This window comes from Coenobita brevimanus, chromosome 58 (assembly GCF_032717465.1).
Source record: "Coenobita brevimanus isolate Jiangsu-jjx chromosome 58, ASM3271746v2, whole genome shotgun sequence".
Taxonomy (NCBI): domain Eukaryota; kingdom Metazoa; phylum Arthropoda; class Malacostraca; order Decapoda; family Coenobitidae; genus Coenobita; species Coenobita brevimanus.
This window is the reverse complement of record NC_137011.1, coordinates 19738392-19756953: the sequence shown is the minus strand read 5'-3', so window position 1 is coordinate 19756953 and position 18562 is coordinate 19738392. Positions and strand designations below refer to the sequence as shown.

The following is an 18562-nucleotide window of genomic DNA, read 5'->3' as shown; positions in this document are numbered from 1 at the left end:
ACAGTGGTACAGTGTGCGTTTCGTACACGGGTGAGCCAGGGTTTGCGCCCCGCCAGGGTAATAAACTTTGCAAGTGTTCACCCGGCCACATACTGCATTTGCGAACACAAGGGGTGCTGTGGTTGAACCAGTGTCGCTTACTATAAAGTATGTTTGCACCTAGTCGGCTTGCGTGGGCCGATTACACTTGGTTCACAGACTACACACACATCCAAACCCACTACATCACTACAATCACACTTACAAGCACTTCTCACCCTACATACAATCTCTAAGACAGCCAAAGCCACATGGTAGAAACATAGGCTGTATCGTCCCTCCTTCGGTCAGGATAGGTCCTATATATATATATATATATATATATACAGTACTGTAGCCGGTGAAAGTTTATATCCAAGTGATGGTTGGAGTTTATTACTCACGCAGTGCTACTAAGGGATGAGTGAAGTTGGTCACACTCATCATAAATGTCAGGACCAACTTGCCTAGCCCAGGGCTCCTACGCTCCTGATTGGGAAATGTAGGATTGGATAATGAATGAAATCTCTGTCTGTCTGTCTGTCTGTCTGTCTGTCTCTCTCTCTCTCTCTCTCTCTCTCTCTCTATATATATATATATATATATATATATATATATATATATATATATGTTACGGTCATTTTGCGAAATTGGTCATTTTGCAAAATGCCTGGCCATTATGCAAAAAGATCAAAACCGTGGTCAATTTGCAAAATGACCTAAATATCTGGTCATTTTGCAAAAGGACCAAGGTTTTGGTCTTTTTACAGAATCACCAGTATTATCGTTGGTCAGTTTGCAAAATGTCTAAACAGCAAGTAGCCAGTTGAAAAAAAAGGCGAGTAAATGATAAGAGGTAGTGAACGTAAAATAGAACAAGTTGAAAGAAAGGCGAGTAAACGATAAAAGGACGTGAACGTAAAATAGAACAAGTTTATTCTTTCTTAGAAAATACATTAAACCTTAAAAAGTATGTTTATTCAACCTTCATGATATACTGTATATATATATATATATATATATATATATATATATATATATATATATATATATATATATATATATATATATATATATATATATATATGTATATATATTTGCAGAAAATGGTCTTACATCCTTAAGCGGATGTGTGCCTGTGTGTCATGTGTGTGTGTGTGTGTGTGTGTGTGTGTGTGTGTGTGTGTGTGTCTGTGTCTGTGTCTGTGTGTGTGTGTGTGTGTGTATCGGACTTGTTAGCGCAAGAGGCACTGCATTTGCATCTGCTGTTGCATAAAACATTGTTTTTTAAACACTTGTAGCGTCTGGTCAGACATGACTTAGTGGAAGAGCATTTAGCAAATCCCTGACCTTGTCCCACGGATTCTGCAATGGCCACTTCCTGCAGACTTACTTCCCGCAGACTTACTTCCCGCTCCTCTACTACATCTTCTATCGAAAGGAATTTTTCTACTCATTGAGTAAATTGGTTGTGCGTGTACACCTGCTTAAGCAGGCCGTGCTTTGTACCAAGCTTGTACGTGCCATTGTCCAATGCCTTAACAACAACGGCCTTCACATTAAGAAACTCTGCAAACTCTGCACGTCCGCGGTCAACTAATAGAACAGGAACCATCACAGTGTCCCCTGCGTGGGCTGGTTTAAATCGCCTCACAGAATTATCCATCATTTTTTTAGCTTGTTTATGTTGTTCTATGTTAGACTTCATTTGTTCAGTATGAATACTGCGATTCCGATTGCAGATGGAACAAAGCACAGGCTCATCAGCATCTTCATTCATAACAGAACACGGAGTATAAGAGTGACATGGGTTCCCACACACTTTGCACACATTTGAACCAAAGTAGCTTTTTAGGAGATGCAGTTAATGACAGCGGATGGTTCTTCTTGCTCTTCAGCACCTATCTCTTCCTCCTCTGTATCTGCATCCTCCTCATTGACAACACCTAGTGCTTCTGCAAGCTGCACCTCCGTCTGCATACCGTCCATGACTTCCTCTGGTACAGAAGATGCGTCAACACCAAGACGAGCCTTCTGTCCATACATGGCCTCATATGGTGTTCTTCCAATTCCGGAGTGAAAGCGAGTGTTTTTCTTCCACTGGACAAAGCGCAGTCCCTGTGACCATTGTGTAGTGTTGTCCTTCATCCAACATGCAAGAATTGCTTCAATATCCCTGTTGGCTCGTTCCACCGAGCCCTGCGATTGTGAATGTCGTGGTTTGCCATGAACCAGAACTTCCTTGATAAGCTGAAAATTAAAACAGTGAACATCAAACCTTGTCATATATATCACCTCGCTAAGTTTCTGGTGTCTTTTTGTGACCATGTCTGATATTTCTGCTAAGTTTTATGAAAATTGTTTGATTTAAAGAAATAATATATTCTATACCTTATTTGAGAATTCTCTACCATTGTCAGACTGCAGGATATGGGGGGGCTCCTTTGTCACAGAAAATGTCAACGAGGTGGAAAGCAACCTCTTCAGCAGTTTTCGTCTGTAGAGCCCGAAGACACACCATCTTGGTCAAGTGATCCTGATAGTTGAGAATGAAACGATGTTTCCCATCTGCCTGGCTCTGCATATCGATCAAGTCGACCTACAAACAGACAGACTCGGACCCATTTTAGGGAAACTTTCAGGTCCTTTAGGGCAATTTGTAATTAACTTCAAACTCTTTTACATTGGTATGATGTGCGGAAATACAACATTATTCTGTCCTAACAAATACGGCCTTAACCAGTGCATGTTTACTAACCTGAGCTCGTGAGTTCATGCTGTTTGAGACAATTGGCTTGACAATCACAGACTTGCGTACAGTGGTTTTTTTCAGCTGACACTCCTCACACAACTGTAAATACCACTGTATTTGGAGTCTTGAAATATTGGCATATTTTTCACTTGTTTCCTTGAACACAACAGTTCTAACTCAATACCCACTTGCACAATGAACAGCATCGATCACATCGAACACATCTTCAGCGCATACGAATCTAAGGTGAGTTCCCTTTTTCTGCAGTTTCTGAACGGTGATACTTTCAACTATGACCCAAGAATTTCATATTTTCGTAACAACCGATAGTCCTTCTGCGTCTTTTTCATGTTAGGACGTTTAAGTTCATTCAAACGAATCAGGATTTGTTCGTATTCATTTCTAGACAATAAACTCGAGGTATTTAATGCTTTGTTTTCCTCAGCCTAGCTGCTTGCTGTTTGGACATTTTGCAAACTGACCAACGATAATACTGGTGATTTTGTAAAAAGACCAAAACCTTGGTCTTTTTGCAAAATGACCAGATATTTAGGTCATTTTGCAAATTGACCACGGATTTGGTCTTTTTGCATAATGGCCGGGCATTTTGCAAAATGCCCAATTTCACAAAATGACCGTAACATATATATATATATATATATATATATATATATATATATATATATATATATATATATATTGTTACGGAACAGAGAAAGATAATGTACACTTTAAGTGAGAATACTAAAAAATCACTACTGTTCCGTAAAGTTCCAGGTTCAAAACAAAAGAGTTAGGTAAAATTACAAGTTAAAGTTTAATGCACAAACTAACAACAAAACATTCAGGACTCATAAGGATAATGTAATGGCAAATAAACAGGTTAAATATATGGTTAACTGCAATAGCCTCTATTAACACGAAATTAGCAAGAGTAAATTTATCTAAGTCAGCCCTGATAAAATGAAACACCAGATAATACTCAGTGAATGCCAGATAAATTATTACAGATACAAACTATTATCAAAAATGGCTGATAGTAAAACTTTACATAAATTACAAAAAGAACTCACTAGGCCTACAAATCAACACCTTATGCTATACAGTACAAGGAAAAAATGCAATAACAGTTATACTCAAATTACACACAGCTGCTAGATGTTCGGAGATTTCTTGAGCACTCACAATAATAATAACTGTACAGGGGAGGACAAAGATGTGAACAAAATGAGGAGCAGATCTAAGTGGCCATGATACAGAGACTGAGCTCATTATATAGGGGCCAGCAGAGCTTGATACAACTTGTAAGAAGGACGCGCAAATGAAGCCATGGGGACAAAGAGATGAAAATCCCGCACTGAAACAACAGAAATGACGACTTACTCTACTATAACGGTAGAAGGGGGGAACTGAGGCAGAACACGCTCGTGATCAAACATGCAGCAACTGTGCGTTAAAAATCACACAAAGGATGATGAAATCATAGGCTATGTAACACCTCCCCACAAAGAAAAAAGAAATTTACAAAGGAAATTTCTTATTACTCTAAAACAATCTGTCTAAAGTCTAGATAAGCAATCTGCAATAACATTTTCTTTCCCCTTGACATGTTGTATGTCTAATGAATACTCCTGAAGAAGTAGACTCCATCTTGTCAATCTCTGATTTTTATCTTTAAACTTACTAAGGAATTTCAGTGGGTTATGATCGGTATAAATGACTATGGGGTCAAAACCAGAACATAAATAAATTGAAAAATGCTGTAAACCCAAAATCAAGGCCAAAAGCTCTTTCTCAATAGTTGAGTAGTTCTTTTGAGGTGGAGTGAACTTCTTATTGTAATAAGATACAGGATGTTCAATACCCTGATCATCCTCTTGCAGCAAAACAGCCCCAGCTCCTGTATCACTTGCATCAACAGCCATCTTAAAAGGCTTAGCAAAATTTGGAGTAGCGAGCACTGGCTGACTTAATAGAATAGCTTTAAGTTTGTTGAAAGAGGATTCACAGTTATCAGTCCAGACAAATTTAACTCCCTTTTTCAGTAGGTCTGTAAGTGGTGATACAAGAATAGAAAAGTTAAGAACAAATCTCCTGTAATAACCTACCATTCCCAAAAACCTTTGTAGCTCCTTCCTACTTTTAGGTCTGGGAAGATCACTTATAACCTGAACCTTAGCTCCTGGTGGTGCAACATGTCCATCACCAATTACATACCCAAGGTACTGAACTTTAGCTTGACCAAACTCACACTTTGATAAATTAGCTACAAGATTAGCATGAACCAAACGCTCAAGAAATTTACTGACATGGCACAGGTGATCTTTCCAGTTGTCACTGAAGATTAATACATCATCAATATAAACAACACACCCTGCCAAACCCTCTGTTACAACATTCATGAGCTTCTGAAATGTGGCTGGTGCATTCTTCATACCATATGGCATTACCGAACATGCAAAAGCCTTTCCTAGTGTTACAAAACATGAGATCTCCCTAGCACGTTCAGTCATAGGTACTTGCCAGTATCCCTTTAACAAATCAAACTTACTTATGTACCTAGCCTTTCCGATCTTGTCTATGCAATCTTCCACACGAGGGAGAGGGTAAGTGTCTGTTTTAGTTATCTGATTAACACGTCTGTAGTCGATGCAAAGCCTCTGTGACCCACCTGGCTTAGGGACTAGAGTGACAGGAGAACTCCACTCGCTCTGACAGGGCTCAATCATCTTGTGGTCCAACAGGTAGCCAAGCTCCTTCTGGATGAGAGGAACTTTCACTGGGTTCACACGGTAAGGAGGCAATTTAATTGGCTTTGCGTCTCCAACATCGACATCATGCATCAACACAGTGGTTCTTCCTGGAGTAGCACGGAACACTTGCGGGTACTCCTGCAGTAATGCCGAAAACTCCTGCCTTTCCTTGGGTGGTAGATGAGAAAGCTTAGTCTGGAGATCATTCATGATATCAGGATTCTTCCCCAAACTATCACTCAGGCTCATACTGCATGGCAGAGCTTCACTTGCAGACTCGGGTGGAACAGCTACAGTGCAGACTGGATTATTTTCGTCCCGCCTGTGATATAACTTTAGCATGTTGATGTGACATAGTTGCTTGTTCTTTCTACGATCTGGTGTGGCGATGACATAGTTGACATCACTGAGTTTCTTCTCCACGAAATAAGGACCACTAAACTTGACTTGAAGAGGTTGCCCATGAACTGGTAGCAGAATCAAAACCTGATCTCCTGGCTGAAAGTGGCGCAACCTGGACTTCTTATCATACCAAGTCTTCATCTTCTCCTGAGCAGCTCCTAAATTCTCTCTCGCCAGCTGTAAAGCAGTGGACAGCCGTTCTTTGAACTTCATCACATACTCCAGTAGGTTGACGTCATCTTTCTCCGACAGCCAGCATTCATTGAGTAACTTAAGGGGTCCTCTTACTTCATGGCCAAACAGTAGTTCAAAAGGTGAGAAGCCCAGTGATTCATTTGGAGATTCTCTTGCGGCAAACACAACGAATGGAAAACCTTTATCCCAGTCTTTCTGATGTTCCAAACAGTATTTCTTGAGCATCGATTTGAGTGTTTGATGATATCTCTCCAACGCTCCTTGGGTCTGGGGATGGTAAGCTGAAGACGTGATCTGGGTGATGCCCAACTCTTTCAGAGACTGCTTGAAAATTTTGACATGAAATTACTTCCCCGGTCTGACTGTACTTCCTTGGGCAGACCAAACTTTGTGAAGAACCCTAGCATTTCCTTAACCACGTTCTTTGCTGAGATATTTCTAAGTGGAATGGCTTCAAGATAACGAGTAGCCATATCAATCATGGTCAACACATAAGAAAATCCTGAAGAAGTCTTAGGAAGAGGACCCACAATATCCACCAACACACGGGTGAAAAGCGCCTCAAAAGGAGGAATGGGAACTAGAGGTGCAACCTTTTCGGTCTGATTACACTTCCCCACAACTTGACAGGTGTGACAAGACTTACAATACCAGGAAACATCCCTGAAGATACCTGGCCAGTAGAAGTGTTTCAAAATGCGTGCCACAGTCTTCCTCACTCCAAGGTGTCCTGCCAAACTGGAATCATGAGCCACTCTAATGATATCCTGCCTACAAACACGAGGGATGACAACTTGATGTACAACCTCCCATTCACAGTCGGCTGATGCTGCTGGGGGTCTCCACTTCCTCATAAGTACTCCTGACTTTACATAATAACAAGTAGAAGCACCGGCTGACTCTTCTTCACTGTAAGCAGAGTTAGCTAGACCTTTCAACTCAGGGTCAGCAACCTGCAACTCAACCAACTCTTGACGAGACAAATTATCAACACTACGGGGTACTGCCTCATCTGGTGAGTGGTCCAAATTAGCAAGAAAAGTGTCAGCTAGGATAACATCATCATCATCATTATCCTCTAAATCACCAGTAACTTTAGACTTAGCCCTAGTGACAGCACATGCAGGGAACACATCAGGGACATCACAATCCTGGGACACAGCCACTGGCTCACTAGACAACTGAGGAGCTGGACACACTTGACTTCCACCAATATCATTTCCAAGTAAGAAAGTTACACCTGACATTGGGAGTGTCTCAACCAACCCAACCATAACGGAACCATTAACAAAACCAGACTCTAAATTCACTCTGCACAGAGAGACAGAGAAGTAATTATTCCCTACACCTTGTAAGATTACAGTTTCATCAGAGGAATTAACATTAGAGCCTAGAACACTGGTCAGCATAAGGGATTGGCAAGCACCTGTATCACGATATATTTGAACTGATTTCCTGTCATTACTGTCCAGAGGACTGACAAAACCATCAGACAGGAAATTAGCAAATGAACTCTTGAGAGTGTCACCCACGTTACCGCTCAAAAGAGGAGCTCCATCATGAGAATTTAAGTTACCCCTCAAAGCAGGTTCAGTTAACTCAGTTAAAGAATTCTGGGAACTCTCAAGAGTGGACACTAGACCAATTGACTGAATATTTAAAGACTCCTTTTTGTTCACATCACGCTGTCTCCTGAAACATCTCTCGGTAGTATGACCAAGCTTACTACAATAAGTACATTTACTTTTCTGAAATCTAGAGGTGAAGCTGGTATTTACTTCCTGAGAAACATCATCTTTATTCTCTTTCCTGTTACCTGTACTCTGAGTAGAGGCAACGTACTTACTCTCAGCTTTCCCTTTTTCTCTAGAATATCTCTTGTGAGTAAGAACATACTCATCAGCTAAAACTGCAGCATTAGACAAATTATCTATTCTTTTCTCATCAAGATATAGGCTTACATCTTTATAAATACACCTCTTGAAGTCCTCCAGCAAAATCATCTGCTTAAATTTACCAAAATCAGAATCCACATTCTTAGAATTTAACCACTGCTCTAACAGATCTTCTTTGATTTTTGCATACTCAACATGGGATTGCTTATCTTGCTTGTAAGTTGTCCTAAATTTTACTCTATAAGCTTCAGGAACAAGCTCATAGGCCTTAAGAATCAAGCTCTTAACTACATCATAATTATCAGACTGATCCTGAGGCAAAGATGCATAAGTTACTTGAGCTTTACCGGTGAGAACAGTTTGAAGGAGTACTGGCCAATACTCCTTAGGCCAATTAAAACCTGTAGCTACCCTCTCAAACAACTGAAAATACTTTGTTAAATCAGATTCATTAAAAGGAGGGACAAGTTTAACATTTTTAGCCACATCAAAATCATCAGAGCTAGATGATCCAGTTCCACCTTGTTTCATGCGATACTCATGGTCTGCCTGAATCCTGGCAAGTTCAACTTGTGCCTCAGCCTGTATCTGTGCCTCCTTAACGCGAGCCTCCTGCAGGGCTAGCTGTAACTTAGCTAATTCAATCTGCGTTTGCTCATTTGGAGGAGTTACATTAAACAAGCTTTCATTAATCATGTCAACAATTTGATCTTTAGAATGATGAGAGTGAACAGCAATTCCCAATTGTTGAGCAACAAGCTTAAGTTCATTCTTTGTTCTGTTTTCTATATCACACACTGTTTGCACATTTGACAAAAAATCTTTGGCTTCATCAAGTGTAGTAATAGTAGACATAATTAATAGGTAAGTCACAAAATATCAAGCAATATCCTTATGATAATATCCTGAATATCCTGATATGAGGTCGCCAAATTTATGTTACGGAACAGAGAAAGATAATGTACACTTTAAGTGAGAATACTAAAAAATCACTACTGTCCCGTAAAGTTCCAGGTTCAAAACAAAAGAGTTAGGTAAAATTACAAGTTAAAGTTTAATGCACAAACTAACAACAAAACATTCAGGACTCATAAGGATAATGTAATGGCAAATAAACAGGTTAAATATATGGTTAACTGCAATAGCCTCTATTAACACGAAATTAGCAAGAGTAAATTTATCTAAGTCAGCCCTGATAAAATGAAACACCAGATAATACTCAGTGAATGCCAGATAAATTATTACAGATACAAACTATTATCAAAAATAGCTGATAGTAAAACTTTACATAAATTACAAAAAGAACTCACTAGGCCTACAAATCAACACCTTATGCTATACAGTACAAGGAAAAAATGCAATAACAGTTATACTCAAATTACACACAGCTGCTAGATGTTTGGAGATTTCTTGAGCACTCACAATAATAATAACTGTACAGGGGAGGACAGAGATGTGAACAAAATGAGGAGCAGATCTAAGTGGCCATGATGCAGAGACTGAGCTCATTATATAGGGGCCAGCAGAGCTTGATACAACTTGTAAGAAGGACGCGCAAATGAAGCCATGGGGACAAAGAGATGAAAATCCTGCACTAAAACAACAGAAATGACGACTTACTCTACTATAACGGTAGAAGGGGGGAACTGAGGCAGAACACGCTCGTGATCAAACATGCAGCAACTGTGCGTTAAAAATCACACAAAGGATGATGAAATCATAGGCTATGTAACAATATATATATATATATATATATATATATATATATATATATATATATATATATATATATATATATATATATATTGCCAGACTCCTTAATCCTTTATACGGGGTGGCCACAAACAAATCGTCTCCACGTCACCCTGTCCCCCACCATTTCACTGCCCTGCTCCCAATTCACACCCCCCTCTCTCATATACCTCTCCATTCCATCCCTCTATCTCATTCCTGGCCTTCCCCTCCCCCTCTCCCCCTCCACCTCACTCACATACACTCTCCTTGTCAGTCTCTCACCCTCCATCCTCCCCACATGGCCAAACCACCTCAGTGTGTTTCTCCTAACACGTATCACATCCACATCCAAACCACAACGCTCTTTCACATCCTCATTTGTTAGTTTGTCTCACCATGTGACTCCACACACTCCCCTCAAATAACTCATTTCCACTGATCTCACTCTTGACTTGTGTCCCTAGAGCAACGTCCAAACTTCACTTCCATACGTTAGAGTTGGTATCACAATACTGTCATGTAATAACTTTTTCACTTCCATGCTCACTTCCCTGTTTCTTATCACTGCATTTAAGGAACAAGCAACCTTTCTTCCTTGTTGTACCCTTTCAAGCACTTCACCGTCCAAACTTCCATCCTTACTCATCACACTACCCAAGTACTTGAACGTACCTACATTTTTTATTTCCTCATCATCCAACCTCACTGTACATTTACTGACTTCACCTCTCTCGAAGACCATAACTTTACTCATCCCTACATTCACCTTTAGATTCCGTTTCTTACACACTCTCCCATCAAGCCTTGCAGCTCCCCCTTCGTCTTCACTTAACAACACAGTATCATCTGCAAACAACAGTACAGGGAGTTTCCAAACACTGCCCTCTCTCATTAGAGCCACTCCAACATCTACTGCCCTACCTCGTATTTCTTTTATAACCCCATCTATATACAGATTGAACAACCATGGAGACATGACACATCCCTGTTTCAACCCAACCTTCAAAGAGAAAAACTCACTTAGTTCATTATCCACACGCACTGCAGCCTTAGCACCATCATACATACTCAACACAGCATTCAACAACGTCCCAACTACTCCATATATTCTTCATACTTTCCACAATCCTTGTGTATCCACCCTGTTATATGCTTTCTCCAAGTCCATGAAGGCTGCATACAACTTCTTTCACTTCTTTAGAAACTTTCCTACTAAAGATCTAAGAATGAATATCTGATCTACACAACCTCTTCCCTTCCTAAAGCCTCCCTGTTCTTCTCCAACTAATTTCTCTGTTATTTCCCTAACTCTGTCAATAAGTATTCTACCGTATACTTTTTCCTATTATACTAAGAAGACAAATGCCGGTATGATTAACACACTTTCCTTTTTTCCCTTTCCCTTTGTACAAGGGAATGATTATACCTGACTTCCAATCCTCCGGGACTCTACCTTCCTCCCAGGCCAATCTGCACATCTTCCACATCCATTCTACTGCTATCTCTCCCCCATGCTTCAGCATTTCACCACACACTCCATCAATTCTTGGGGCTTTCCCCATTTTGACTTTCTTCATTGCCTCCACAACTTCCATCTTACTGATTTCTTCCTGTATTCTGATCTCCCTCCTTCTCCTAGCCATTCCCCAGCCACTTATATTCGCATTACTTTCATTCTCTATGTTCAGTAATTATTAAAGTGTTCTCTCCATCTGCTCAATTTTTCTCCCTTCTCAACTAGCAATATACCATTTTTATCTTACACTCCCCTACTAACTTCATTGCCACCCTGTCTGACTCTCTTGACCTCTTTCCAGAACATTTTTTTACATTCCCTCCACTTGACACTCAAATTCCTTCCAAATTCCTCATCACCTCTTTCTTCTTACTCTCTCTTACTAATTTTTTCACCTCTTTCTTTCTTTGTACATATAACTATATCTATCGTCTCTCAACTTCTTCCACGCCCTTATTCTTCATCCATTCATTCAATGTTTTTCTCTTTTGTGCCACAGCCTATCTACCCTCTTCATTCCACCATGCTGCTCCTTGCATCCCCTTCGTCTTCTATTCACCCCTCGCACCACCTTACATGCTGCACATATTTCTTCTGTGAATATTTTGCACACACCTTCCACGTCCCTTATCTGCTCCATATATATATATATATATATATATATATATATATATATATATATATATATATATATATAGCTGTCTATTTATCTACCTATCTATCTAGCTAACTAGCTATATATATATATATATATATATATGCAGAAAGTTCACTTCACCGTTAAGATATGTATGCAAAATAACCACAGGAGAAATGAAAGGAGCGACAGTGAGTACTTTCGTACATTACATCTTCGACTGAGTGAGACAGAAACGTAAACGACAGAAGTCTTTTATGCACACCCGCAGCAGAGAATGGCACACAGAACAAGGGATGACCTGAATTTTTACCTGCGACTTAACTTATGGACACCTGCAGGAGTAAGTGGCACACAACAAAGGATGACCTGAATCTACAAATGGGGGATGCACAGAATAATAGGTACCTCTTTTTTTTCTTTCTTAGGGAATCACCAGATAAAAAAATAAAAAGGGGGGGGTGATAAATACTGCGGCTTAAGACCTACAGGATTAATGCTAGGCGTGTCCCACACAGGTGTGACTACACTACCAGGAGACGACAAGGAACAATCAACTGTTATTCTGGGAGATGCTGCTTTAAAATTAATTCAGTTAACAATTTATCACACTTAAAATGACCGTAGCCCATGTTGACATTCTTTTCATATGTGCCAGAAATTAGGCAAGAATCTATTATATTTCTTTCATCTAAGCTATTTGATCCCCCTAGAATCTTAGAGCCTGCCCAGTCAATATGGTGATCACTGGATGCTTTGTGCTGAAATAAACCACTACTCTGTTGGGCTGTCCTTGCACTGTATTTATGTTGTGAGATTCTAGTTTCCAAATCTTTTCCAAATTGTCCTATGTAAAATTTGTTGCAGCTTTTACACGGGATTTTGTAAACAACGCCTGAATTACTGTTTTTTTTTTTTTTTTTGATGGTGTTCTCATATTTGAATACTACGTGTATGTTAAGTTTCTTCAGTATGTGAACAACATCAAGAAAATTTTCATGGAAGGGGAGGATAAGGGTTCTTTGAACATTCTGGCCATCTGGCTCATTAGTTTTCCCTTCAAGGAATCGCTTCTTGCTGTACTGTGGCACTGAGTTAGTATACTTTGTGGATATTTTTGCTTCTTTCCAATGCTCTGAATCATTTCTAGTTCATCATCTAATAAATCTGGGTATGAAATTCTATATGCTCTTAAGTACATGGATACGAACACAGATCTTTTTACATTAACGTAATGGTTTGAATAGTAAAGCACATATGACATAATATTTGTAGGTTTTCTGTATACTTTAGTCGTCAAAACATTTTGGTCCCTGATATATTTTTCATCCAAAAATGACAATTCATTATCCATTTCCTTCTCATGAGTAAACTTAATCGATAGAACTAACGAATTTAATTTCAGGAGAAATTCATTTGTACAAAACAACGAGGATTTGGTAAGAAAGTTAAAATCTCTAATTGTCATGTACCCCTACAAATCAGTCAGCTTTGATGTTAAATCATTATTCACAAATGTCCCTGTTGATGATGTTTTAACTTCCCTGCCGAGCATTCTGGGTACTAACATTGATGGTATTCCCTATGAAAACATTATCAATCTAATTAAATTGTGCATTGTGAATTCATATTTTACCTTTGAAGGCAAATTTTACACACAAAAATTAGGTATGACCATGGGTATCCCCTCTCCCCAGTTTTGGCAAAAATTTACATGGAATACTTTGAGAAACATTTACTGACCTACGTAAAGGAGCAAAACATAGTTTGGCTCCGATTAGTTGATGATATCTTGTGCTTCTGGCCTAACAGTCTTCCCATTGATGAATTTCTCATGAAATTAAATTCGTAAGTTCCATCGATTAAGTTTACTAATGAGATGGAAATGCATAATGAAATGCCATTTTTGGATGTAAAAGTTTTCAGGGACCAAAATGTTTTGAAGACTAAAGTATACAGAAAATCTACAAATATTATGTCATATGTGCATTATTATTCAAGCCATCATATTAATGTAAAAAGATCTGTGTTCATATCCATGTACTTAAGAGCACATAGAATTTCAGACCCAGAATCATTAGATGATGAACTAACAATGATTCAGAGCATAGGAAAGAAGCTAAAATATCCACAAAGTATAATAACTCAGTGCCACAATACAACCAAGAAACGATTCCTTGAAGGGATAATTAATAAGCCAGATCGCCAGAATATTAAAAGAACCCTTGTCCTCCTCTTCCATGAAAATTTTCTTGATGTTGTTCATGTACTAAAGAAACTTAGTATACACGTACTATTAAAATATGAGAACACCATAAAAAAAAAAAAATATTCAGTAATTCAGGCGTTGTTTACAAAATCCTGCAACAAATTTTACAATGGCCAATCTGGAAAAGATTTGGAAATTAGAATCTCACAACATAAATATAGTGTAAGGACACCCCAAGAGAGTAGTGGTTTATTTCAGCACAAAGCATCCAGTGATCACCATATTGACTGGGCAGGCTCTAAGATTCTAGCAAGATCAAAAAGCTTAGACGAAAGAAATGTAATAGAATCTTGCCTAATTTCTGGCAAATATGAAAAGAATGTAAACATAAGCTATGGTCATTTTAAGTGTGATTAAATGTTAACTGAATTAATTTTAAAGCAATGTCCCCCTGACTAACAGTTGATTGTTCCCTGTCATCTCTTGGTAGTGTAGTCACACCTGTGTGGGACACGCCTAGCATTAATCCTCTAGGTCTTAAGTTAGGCCACAGTATTAATTCCCCCTCCCCCCCGCATATTTTTGTCAGGTGCATCCCTAAGGAAGAAAAAAGAGGTACCAATTGTTCTGTGCATCCCCCATTTGTAGATTCAGGTCATCCTTTGTTGTGTGCCACATCCTGCAGCAGGTGTCCATAAGTTAAGTCGGTAAAAATTCAGGTCATCTTTTGTTCCGTATGCCATTTCCTGCTGCTGGTGTGCATAAAAGACCTCTACCTTTTACGTTTCTGTCTCACTCTGTCTGAAGATGTAATGTACGAAAGTACTCACTTTCACTCCTTTCATATCTCCTGTGGTTATTTCGCAGAGAGAGAGAGAGAGAGAGAGAGAGAGAGAGAGAGCGCCTGTGAAGGCTTATATCCAAGGGGTGGTTGGAGTTTATTGCTCACACAATGTTACTCAGGGATGAGTGAGGGTGGTCACTCTCATCATAAATGTCAGGACCAACTTGCCTAGCCCCGGGCTCCTATGCTCCTCATGGGGTAATGTAGGATTGGATGATGAATGAATGAATGAATTATACATACATACATACATACTATATATATATATATATATATATATATATATGGAGCCTCTGTGGTACAGTGGTACAGTGTGCGTTTCGCACGCTGGTGAGCAGGGGTTCGCCTCCCGCCAGAATTGTAAAAACTTTGGGAAGCGTTCACCAAGCCACTTGCTGCTTTGGCGGACACAGGGGGTGCTGTGGTTGAGCCAGTGTCGGATACTAGTATGCTTGCACCCAATCGGCTTAAGGCGGGCCGATTACACTTGGTTCACAGACTACACACACATCCAAAGCCACTACAACACCACACTCACAAGCACTTCTCACCCTACATACAGTCTCTACCAGACAGCCTAAGCCACTAGGTAGAGATACATTGGCTGTATCGTCCCTGCTTCGGTAGGGATAGGCCGGTCCTGCAGTGGACCTCAACGGCTGATGATATATATATATATATATATGTAAGTCGATTTTGCAATGTCCATAGCGTAGGTTAGTCATTCACTATGGTCAAAACAAACGGTCAGGAACAAAACTTTTAATTACACCTCTCCAAAACATCATTCATTCATATTATACTCTTTTTTTATGATGTTGCCTTCACGAGTGGTTTCCTGGAAAATTATACCAAACTCACAAAAAATTGGACGAAGACGCAAAGGAGCACTCGAAGAGTGAATTCCTAGCACTGGCACACACCCTAATTGGTCAAAGGGTCGAACATTTTCACTTTAAATCTTATCTCTTCAATTTTGCCTTGCCCTTAACCAATCATTGCTCTCAGAATGTTGTCTCTTCATCCTTGTATTAACCTGAACTCTTCCACAAATTTTGGAGTAAATCAAATAAGAACTTGTTTAAGTTTATTTTTCCATGAAACCTTGACATTCAACCTCTCCATGTCATTTCCATGTCATTTAAAAGTCAGCTTCATACATTGACATTAAAGTGAGTTTCAGAATGCAAATCCTTTAATCTCGCCTTACCCAAAATCCCACCAAAAAGTTGGGTTTATGTGAAACTACAGAATATGGTGAAAGTTTCTGGCATATCAGATAGTGCCAGGATTCTTGGGGCTTGAATGATGGGTGAATGGAATCGTGGCCCATTGGACTGGGCAAACTTGGGCTGTGTGAACGTTGCTACTCCTCACCCTGCCCTAGGATGGGAAAGGAGGTTCAGATGATGATGAAGAAACTGTTCAAGTCGATACTGGCATGTAATCTTGGGCATAGGCAGTATATATATATATATATATATATATATATATATATATATATATATATATATATATATATATATATATATATATATCCCATTGGAGCCCCGAGTCCGGCATATTGGACAGAACTGGGATATTTCTAGTCTTTAAGAAGTAGGGAACCCCCCGGTAGGGACCTATGAGCTTCGCAACTATGAGCCGATAGGCAGAGGGCGGTACGCTTAGTACCCACCCAGTGTCCTGGCTCGCCCAGCACCCCTGGGATCCAATGGGATATATATATATATATATATATATATATATATATATATATATATATATAAAGAGAGAGAGAGAGAGATATATAGATAGATAGATAGATAGACAGATAGATAGATATACATATAAATAGATAGATAGAGAGAGAGAGATAGACAGATATATATAAAGTGAGTGAACCCCTTGATTTACCCCCAGCTTGCCATCAAGTTGGTGCAAATCAGGTCTAAAGTGTTTTGTTTACTTTGTTGAAACACACACACACACACACACACACACACACACACACACACACACACACACACACACACACACACACAGTGGTAACGTTCCCGCTTGCCAACTGGTGGACGGGAGTTCGCGCCTCGCTCAGGTTGCGAAAAGTTTCACTGACGAAGTGAGTGGTTACTGTCCCCCTGGAGCAAGGGGACGGGTGTGTGCGTGTGTGAAGGTCACAGCCTTGCCCTTAGATCGGACTGTATGAGCTCTCAGCTCCCTTCCGGGAGGGTAAAAGCTGACCATCACGACCATCAAGTGATCTGACCGACCCGGTGAATTACACACACACACACACACACACACACACACACACACACACACACACACACAAACTGGTTTAAGCGATTATGTAAGTGGCTGTTTGGATATTGTTTTAAAATCCTAGTAAGTGTTTGTTATGTTACTCATCCATATCTTTGCTTATTTTCAGTTTTTTTTTTTTTTTTTTTTTTGCATTGTCTTAATAAGAGTTTACCCTTCATAATAGTTATGTTTGCGCCTGAAATTCAGTGTACAATATTTGTGTCCTAACTAGGTTGGTTACGGTAATATAAAGTGAATGATAATGACCTTTTATCTAATTATACGTGGGAATTTCTTGGAAGGTTTGTGTTGTGTATTGTACAACATTTGATATGATGGGAATTAACAATGCCAAGAATGAATATACAGTAAATAAAGCACAACATACATCATTTCCTGCTTATCCAAAGTATTCACCATCTTTCGTGTGTGTAACGTCAAATGAGATGAAACTATTGAGCGTGTTCTTGATACTACAGTAAATGAAACCAGCAAAAATAGTTTATAAATACTGTAACGGCACAGTGCGCTGGGAGATGTATTTTATACACTAAATATCAATTAATATTATCAGAGAAATGATTATTTAATTGCGCGTTTTATTCTTTTCATTTCTTTTCCTTTTTTTCCCATTTCTTTGAGTACAAAGATGGTATTCGAATACACTCAGAAACTGATATTAAATCAGTTTTCAAGAAGCACGTTAAATAATATTCCAATTTTCCAGAGTCAACATCTACGCAGACCTACCCTACAGCTCACCAGGATCTCAGCCTCTGCTCGTAGCCAGATGGTCGCCAAGGAAAGGACTGAAAATGACATCTCATAAGTCACTTTATGTCGACAAATTTTCAAAGTAAGAAATTTGTGCTCAAAACTCTTCTATATGGCACTAGAGGGGAGTCTACTCGTGGTGGCGCTGTGCACACCAGGCGACGAGGAGCGGTTTTGATTTCGGCCCTGGAGTAGAACCTTCCCAATTTATTCTGAATCCTGCGAGGAGGATCTCAGTCAGTCTGGTAGGGAGCTCCCTTCTACATGAGGGCAGTTGCTCCCTATGCCATTTTAGACACAAAGGAAAATGACTCTCTGGCAGTTATTTTTCCTCCTCAAACTTGCTGGAGACACTGAGAGCAATCCAGGGCCCCATATACGAGTATAGCACATTTGCCCTGCCTGTGCTCTACACATAACAGACTAAATGAACATGTGGACATTTTCAATGCAACTGTTACAGACGAATCCATACCACATGCACTACACTTACACACATCAGACTATACCACAGCATATGAGAATGTAAAAGGTGGAACACCTCCAC

The 18562-nt window shown here is 39.5% G+C and overlaps 1 pseudogene; it reads right to left on the bottom strand.

Moving 5' to 3' along the window:
* Positions 1–2249: 2249 nt before the first annotated feature.
* LOC145402672 (KRAB domain-containing protein 2-like) lies at positions 2250–18063 on the bottom strand (annotated as a pseudogene).
* Positions 18064–18562: the final 499 nt, after the last annotated feature.